The sequence below is a fragment of the Solanum dulcamara genome, chromosome 10 (genome assembly GCF_947179165.1).
Source record: "Solanum dulcamara chromosome 10, daSolDulc1.2, whole genome shotgun sequence".
Taxonomy (NCBI): Eukaryota; Viridiplantae; Streptophyta; class Magnoliopsida; order Solanales; family Solanaceae; genus Solanum; species Solanum dulcamara.
Genome location: NC_077246.1, coordinates 15,919,694 through 15,927,868, shown reverse-complemented (window position 1 = coordinate 15,927,868; position 8,175 = coordinate 15,919,694).

Here is an 8,175-nt window from a genome sequence, read left to right as displayed (position 1 = left end):
AACATGACATAATCTGATAAGATGAGTTCATAAAACAACTACAAGCTCAATGCAACATTCTAAAAAAGTCATAACCATAACGTAAGTCTTCTGTGGGAGATACGTTTAACCAACATAAATCATTTTAGCTATAATATGGAGTCTAGTGTCCGTCTTCCACACTGAAAAGAGAGTGTATCACTTGCCAAGGTAAGGGCATTTATCTTAAGACTAAGTGGATCCAATATCTAAAGTCAACCTCAACTCAGAGATGACATACTAAGGAATCAGGCTTCAACTCACAAGTGACCCTTTTTAGTCCTATGGTGGCACAAAGTTCTAGGACAAGGCAATTTATACTAAATAATTCTGCCTCTATAACGGGCGAGACTTCATCCTAAGGTCCACTCGGTGCTAAATAAACTCCTAACAGAAAATATCCATAATCATATCACACTTATAATCTTTGAAATGGTAAGAATCTAGTAACACCAAATCATTCATAAACTCATATCATAAGAATAACTCCTTTAAATCATGATTTTATAATATACTCATAAGATACACTTATCTAAAGAATCTAAATCATGAAAATCTTTCATAATGAGAATACTTCAATCAAAAGCATATAGTTTCATAAAACATACTTTATAATTTATCTAAAAGCATCTTCGATTCATAAACTCATTAAATCATCAAGCATGCATATCAATATAGATTAGTTAATAATCATAAAATACTTGTATAGCATGGTTTCATGAAAATAACCTTGAAAATATTGAAATATGATCATATCATGCATAATAAGATTGATAATAAAAAATAAACTTGAACCCACAAGAAAATCATGAAACCCTAGAAATTGGGTAGAATTATAAATGGAGAATGGAGGTTTCTTTGGGATTCAACGGGTTAAAAAGAACCCATAGATAAAGTTTTCACACTTGAATGAACCCTAGCCTTGATCTTGGAAGAGTAGACTTGGAGATTGACACCCTTGTTCTTGAATTGAGAGAAAACTTGACGGAGAAGAAAACTAATTTGGGAGAATGAGAGTGAATAGGGAGCTTATGAGACTTAGGGATCAATTATACTCTTCAAAATAATCCTAAAATGACCTAGTATAGAAATTAAGAGAGAAGAAAAAGACCCAAATACCCCTGAATAAAAACTGTCGAATCACCTTTCACAATACCATCCACGGATCGTGAACCCTTCTATAGTCCATGAAATCATCTACAAAAGCAAAAAGGCATAAATCTAATATCTGAAATCAAATCGATGACCCCTTTCTATAGACTGTAAATCATTACGAGGTCTATATATGCTCTCTTCCTGTCAAACCTCCGAAGGTTCAAGTTTTAGATCTTTCTCACCAAACACAGGTCTACGGCATGTGGTTCATTACACGGGTTATACTAACCTCCCATACAACCTTCCTTAGCAAAATTTCCTAAAGTATGATGGTGTGGTCTACCGAGCCTTCCACGGTCCATACCACCAACCACGGTCAATCCTTATTGGTCATTGACCAATAATTGAAACTTCAAGATTTCCAATTTTCTGATGGATGATCCACAGATGGGTCTACAGTTCATAGATCCATTTACGGGCCATAAGACCATCCATGGTACTAACTTTAAAATTTTCCTATTTCTCAAGCTCCTTCCATAGACCGTGGAACCTTATATGCTTCGTGAATAGCCTCGTGGAATGTTAAACCTGCACCCTACTCCAGATCCTGCACTTGCTTATTTTAACCATGTTTTACACTTTCAAGGTGTTACATGAATGAATCAGGGGCATTTTGCCAAATCCAAATTTGGGCTAGTGTAGCCTTTGCTATTGCACCATGCCTTGTGCTTCGTATTTGCAGGCCTTGAGCTACATTCGTGGAAGTCTATGAAATGGACCACCGCATTCACAGGTTCGACTTAGTATTAGTAGAGAGATGGGACCTCGACCCATACACTTGCAGACAAGGATCTACATTTTCATAGAAGGGTCATTAGTGTCCTGTTCAAGTTGACCTCCTTATTTGCGGACCTGGATCCCGCATTCGCGAAGGCTAAATTAACTGGTAGTTATATTAGATTTTCAGCATCTCTTTTTCTTTATTTTCCTTGATAGAAGTACCTCTAGAGCTTGATTCTTGTGGGAGTTTATTGTTAATTATTAGGTTTAACTGGGAGAGTGCCTTGTGTCTTTGGTTGGCTCATCTTCACGCATTTAAACCCTTAAGTTCCCTTCAATCTCCTTTGTTTTATCTCTTTATTTGAGAATTCTCAATTTTGGTACATGATTTATTTCATGTAATTTTAAAGATGTGATTGTGCCCATTTTTGGGGCACAAGCTCCTTGAGCTGGATAGGACCTATTGACAAAGTCAATTTTGGGTTTCCTTTTATGGGTTCCTTAATGCTAATTTTTGCTTATTTTTAGCTCAATTGTCATAACCAAGCTAGGACTTAGGTGTGACACGGCGATTAAAATTTTAAAGGACTAACCAAGCCTCTTAGCATATATAGTATTACAATTTCAGGCATGAAATAGAAGATAAATTAAAATACGGAAAGTTTCAATATAATAAATCTCGATAATTGGATAAATCGAATGTAAATGTCAAATGAATTAAACATACTCATATAGTCTAGACATGCCTCTATTAACTTGAGACGGGGCATAGGACAAGATCCTAGCTCACCAAACATAATGAAATAACATAAGTCTAAAAATAGAGAAATAATATGACGAGTTAGCCCTCAATAATAAGGACTCACCAAAAGCTAACTCTGAGTAGATCACCAATTAGATGCATGCGGGAGGATAAGAGGTGGATCCTACATTATGAGATAATGTAGGCAAGAGTATGTGTTAGTACATTGAATGTACTAAGTATTGAGAATATTTAATGGATGTCGTATAATAATATAATGTAATGACCAAGTTAAACATAGTTAAAAACCTTTAAAACATCACGAGAAATATAATACATGGTAAATACAAACTTGTAAGAAAATCAAAAGTCAAAACATAACATAGTGAGAGAATCATAAATCATAGTGAGAGATACAATTAACCAACATAAACCATGTGAGTTATAACATGGAGTTTGGTGTTTTTCTCGTACAGTGGAAAGCGAGGGTCCATACTTGCCAAGGTAAGAACCGTAACATCGCCTAAGTGGATCCACTAAGCTACTAAGGACTAAAGCTTTAACTAATGGGTGACCCTTCCTAAGGAATCAAACCTCTACTAATGGGTGATCCTTTCTCCTACGGTGGCACATAGTAATGGGACAATGAGATTGATTCTAAAGAACTCCGCCTCTACTAACAGGTGAGTCTATATCCCAAGGTCCACTTGGTTCTAAGTCAACTCTCAACGGAATATCATACATAATATATCATAATCTTTGAAGATGATAAGAATATAATAATATCAAGATTATCATAAATTCTTGAAAATCATAAGAATAGTTCCTTCAACATACCATGACATCATAACATATTCATACAAATACTTATCTAAAGCTCCAAATCATGATAAACTTCACATAAAAATCATAGTGATACTTCACCTAAAGCATCCTTATATCACAGTTCATAAATTCATGATGCATGCATAATCTCAAATCTTAGCTCATAGTCACAAAATAGTCATAATGCATGGGTTCATGTGAAAATCCTTGGAAACATGGTATTAACATCAATTCATTCATAATAAGATCATTGAAGATGAGTAAAATCATAACTGAATGAACCCAATGCTAAATCATCAAAATCCTAGAATCATTAAATTGAAATTGATAGAAAAAGAGAGAAATCTTTGGGACTCCAAGGGTGGAATAAGATCCATGGATGAATTCCCAACATACCTCAATAATGCTTCTCTATTAAATTGAAAAAGGAGAGTTGAGCTCTTGAAATCCTAGCTTGATTGGAGAAGAAGAGCCCTAGGTGAGTACTGAAAGAGGTTCTTGAGAGTAGGATGTTTAGATAGATGATTATGAGAGAAAAACCAGTTAGTTGAATGATATACTCCATTAAAATATCAAAGAATGACTTAGAATAGGGTTGAAAAGCATAGAAAAATACCAAAATAACCTTGAAAAGCGTGCAAAACATGTTTGAAATATTTTGCAGCAAGCCCTTCATGGAAGGCTATACGGTACGTGAAGACTTTCACTGGCCATATAGGTGTCCGTGAAGGTTTACCTGTCTAACAAGGCTTCACTTCAATATGCATATATTTTTACTCCAAACAAAAAATGATGAACACTTGGTGGAGTTGTAAAGAGGATTAATAGAACTTTATTTTGATAGGTTATGGGTAACCTAACTCTTTATATTCTAGGAGATATGATTATTTGAAGTTGACCCAAGTAAAATCTTATATTGAAACTCAATCGGCAAGGAAGCTTTCAACTTAACTTTGTGCTAGAGGATTCTTGTGACCTTAATTCATCTCCAAATCTACTGCCACACTAAATAATTGACCCTAAAACCTATGCACAATTAGGAATCACTCGGTACAACCCTATAAGAATATGAAGAATGATTTGGGTCTTAGCTTAGTTTTTGAGGTGAATGACGGAATAGGGGAAATTTAGAGGGTTGGGTATTTATAGTTTATGGAAAAAGGCCTAAAAATGTCCAAACCTTAATTTAAAAGAGTGGGAGGGAGAGAATTCTGAAATTCCCTTTTAAACTTTTTGCTGCACAGGTTCCGCGGATGGCTTCTACAGTCCGTGGAATGATACATGAGCCGTGAAAGGCCTCATGGAAGTCACTGCAAACCAAAACACTAATTCTCCTCTTTTATGATGGGGTCTACGGCTCGTGGAACTCACCATGGGCTGTATAACCTCCTGTCCAGGATCCTAAGTCTAGTGGTATGATCTACGGACCCTTCTACAGTCCATAAAGCCTGCCATGGTCCATAGGAATAGCCCCTAAAGTCGACCCTATCCTAAATCACTCACATCCTCTTCTACGAGACAATCTACGACTCGTAGATCTTTTCACGGATCATAAAATCACTCGTGAACCTTAACTCTAAATTTCCCATTTCTTGAAGCTTTCCATGAGGGACCTTCACGGGTCATGGAAAGGAATACATTCAATAAAGGACCTCGTAGAAGACCAACAGCCATACTAAAAGAGTTTTCCTCAGTCTTCCTTTATAGTTTTGACTTTCCAACTTACGGGGTCTTACAATATCCCTCATTTAGAACATTTATTTTCGAATGAGACTTAAGCTAGCATGAATAGAGTAGGTAGGGAGATCTAACAACCCAAAATTAATACAACACATATCAAAATACATAAAATCAAGAAGTAATCAACCCTGAGCTAAGTGAATCCACTAAGCTACCAAGGACTAAAACCCATGAAGTAATCATACTTGCCAAGGTAAGAACCATAACATCGCCTAAGTGAATCCACTAATCTACTAAGGACTAAAGCCTCAACTAATGGTTGACCCTTCCTAATAAATCAAACATCTACTAACGGGTGATCCTTTCTCCTACGGTGGCACATAGTTATGGGACAATGAGATTGATTCTAAAGAACTCCGCCTCTACTAATAGGTGAGTCTTTATCCTAAGGTCCACTCGGTGCTAAGTCAACTCTCAAAGGAATATCATACATAATATATCATAAGCTTTGAAGATGGTAAGAATCTAATAATTCCAAGTTTATCATAAATACTTGAAAATCATAAGATAGTTCCTTCAACATACCTTGACATCATAACATATTCATAAAGATATATAAAGCTACAAAATCATGATAAGCTATGCATAAAATTCGTATTGATACTTCACCTAGAAGCATCCTTAAATCATAGTTCATAAATTCATGATGCATGCATAATGTCAAATCTTAGCTCATAGTCATAAAATAGTCATAATGCATGGGTTCATGTAAAAATCCTTGGAAACATGATATTAACATCAATTCATTCACAATAAGATCATTGAAGATGAGTAACATCATAACTTAATGAACTCAATGCTAAATCATCAAAACCTTAGAACCATTGAATTGAAATTGATAGAAAAAGGGAGAAACCTTCATGACCCACGAGTGGAATAGGATCCATGGATGAATTCCCAACACACCTCCATGATCCTTAGATATTAATTTGAAAATGATACTTGAGCTCTTAAAATCCTAGATTAATTGGAGAAGAAGAACCCTAGGTGAATATTGAGAGAGTTTCTTGAGACTAGATGCTTAGATTTATGATTATGAGAGGAAAACTAGTTAGTTCAATAATATACTCCTTTAAAATACCCAAAAATGACTTAGAATAGGGTTGAAAATCTTTGAAAAGGACCAAAATAACCTTGGAAGACGTGCAAAATATGTCTAAATATTTTTGCAACAAGCCCTTCATAGAGGCTATACGGTCCGTGAAGACTTTCACTGGCCGTAGAGGTGTCCGTGAAGGTTTGCCTGTCTAAAAAGGCTTCACTAAAATGGGCATGACCTTTTACTACAACTCTAAATGAGTCAATCTTTATGGCATTGGAAAGAGGATTCATAGTTCTTTAATTTGATAGGTCATGGGTCATCTAACTCTTTATATTCTAGGAGATATGATTGTTTGAAGTTCACCCAAATAAAATCTTATATCGAAATTCAATCGGTAAGGATGCTTTCAACTTAACTTTGTGATATAGGATTGTGTGACCTTAATTCATCTCCAATCTATTTTCACTCTAAATAATTGACTTTAAAACTTATGTACCATTAAGAATCACTCCATACAACCTTATACACATATTAAGAATGATTCAAGTCTTAGCGTAGAAATTTTCTAAGTGAATGAGGGAATATGGGAAATTTGGAGGGTTGGGTATTTATAATTTATGAAAAAAGGCCTAAAATCATCCAAACCTTAATTTACAAGAGGGGGGGAGTCTGCCCTTTTAAAATTACTGTCGCATAGGTTCCATTGATGGCTTCTATGGTTCGTGGAATGCTACAAGAGCCGTGAAAGGCACCTCAAACCAAAAAAATAAAGCTTCCCTTTTACGATGGGGTCTACAACTCGTGGAACTTACCACGGGATGTATAACCTCCCTTCCAGGTTCCCAAGTCTAGTGGTGTGATCTACGGACCCTTCTACAGTCCGTAGAGCCCACCACGGTCCATAGAAATAGCCCATTAAGTCAACCTCTACTAAATCACTCCGACCCACTTCTACGAGCTAGTCTATGTCTTATAGACCTTTTTACGGACCATAAAAAGCATCATGTACCTAAACTCTAAATTTCCCATTTCTTGAAACTTCCCATAGGGAACCTCCATGGGTAGTGGAAAGGAATACGTCTCATGAAGGACCTCGTGAAAGACCAACAGTCTCACCAGAAGAGTTTTCCTCAATCTTCCTTTGTCGTGTTGAATTTCTAACTTACTGGGTCTTACACCTATTTTCAATTATAGCAATTTAGGTGTCAAAATGACCATATTGACATGTGATCATTAATTTGATAGAGTGGCATCAATTAGATAAGTCTTAGAAGGGAAAAAGCTCTGGTTTAATAGATTTTGGAGCGTGTGATCAACATCAATGTAGGCCACATCTTTCTGACCTTAGAGTTTGCTTGAGATAGTATGTAAATTTTTAGCTAGTTGTAGAAGGATTTTTTTACCATGATCCCTATTTAAACGATATCATTCTTGCCTTAGCTAATTTTTTGGTATTTTCAGGTAAATAAACATATTTTTACCTTGCATGTGATACCTATCTTATTGTGTTGAGTTGTATACATGTCATAATGTTAACTACAGTTTGTTCTTGACCTTAGCCTAGGCTTAGGCTAGCAATTGCCATAGTTCCGCTATTTGGAGCCGTTATGCCTTACAAAATCCTCTGATATTGGTTTGGACGGTTCTATCTTCCTGTAGAGTGATGTGGAAGACCTTGGTCTATTAGTTCGGAATCTTAGCTCGACGAAAACTCTACCCTTATTAAATTTCCGTCAATAATCTCCCCATGCTATGGCCCCAATGTTATTCAGTTGTGAATTTGGGCCTTAGTTGATTGTTTGGTATTGAGCTTGAGTTCTGAGCTAGGAGTAAGTCATTTGTGACTCCGAGGTTGGGTTTTGATCCACGATATCCCCTTAAGATGGTAAAATGGTAGATGTGGGATATTCCAAAGTGCTTTATAAGGCTTGAT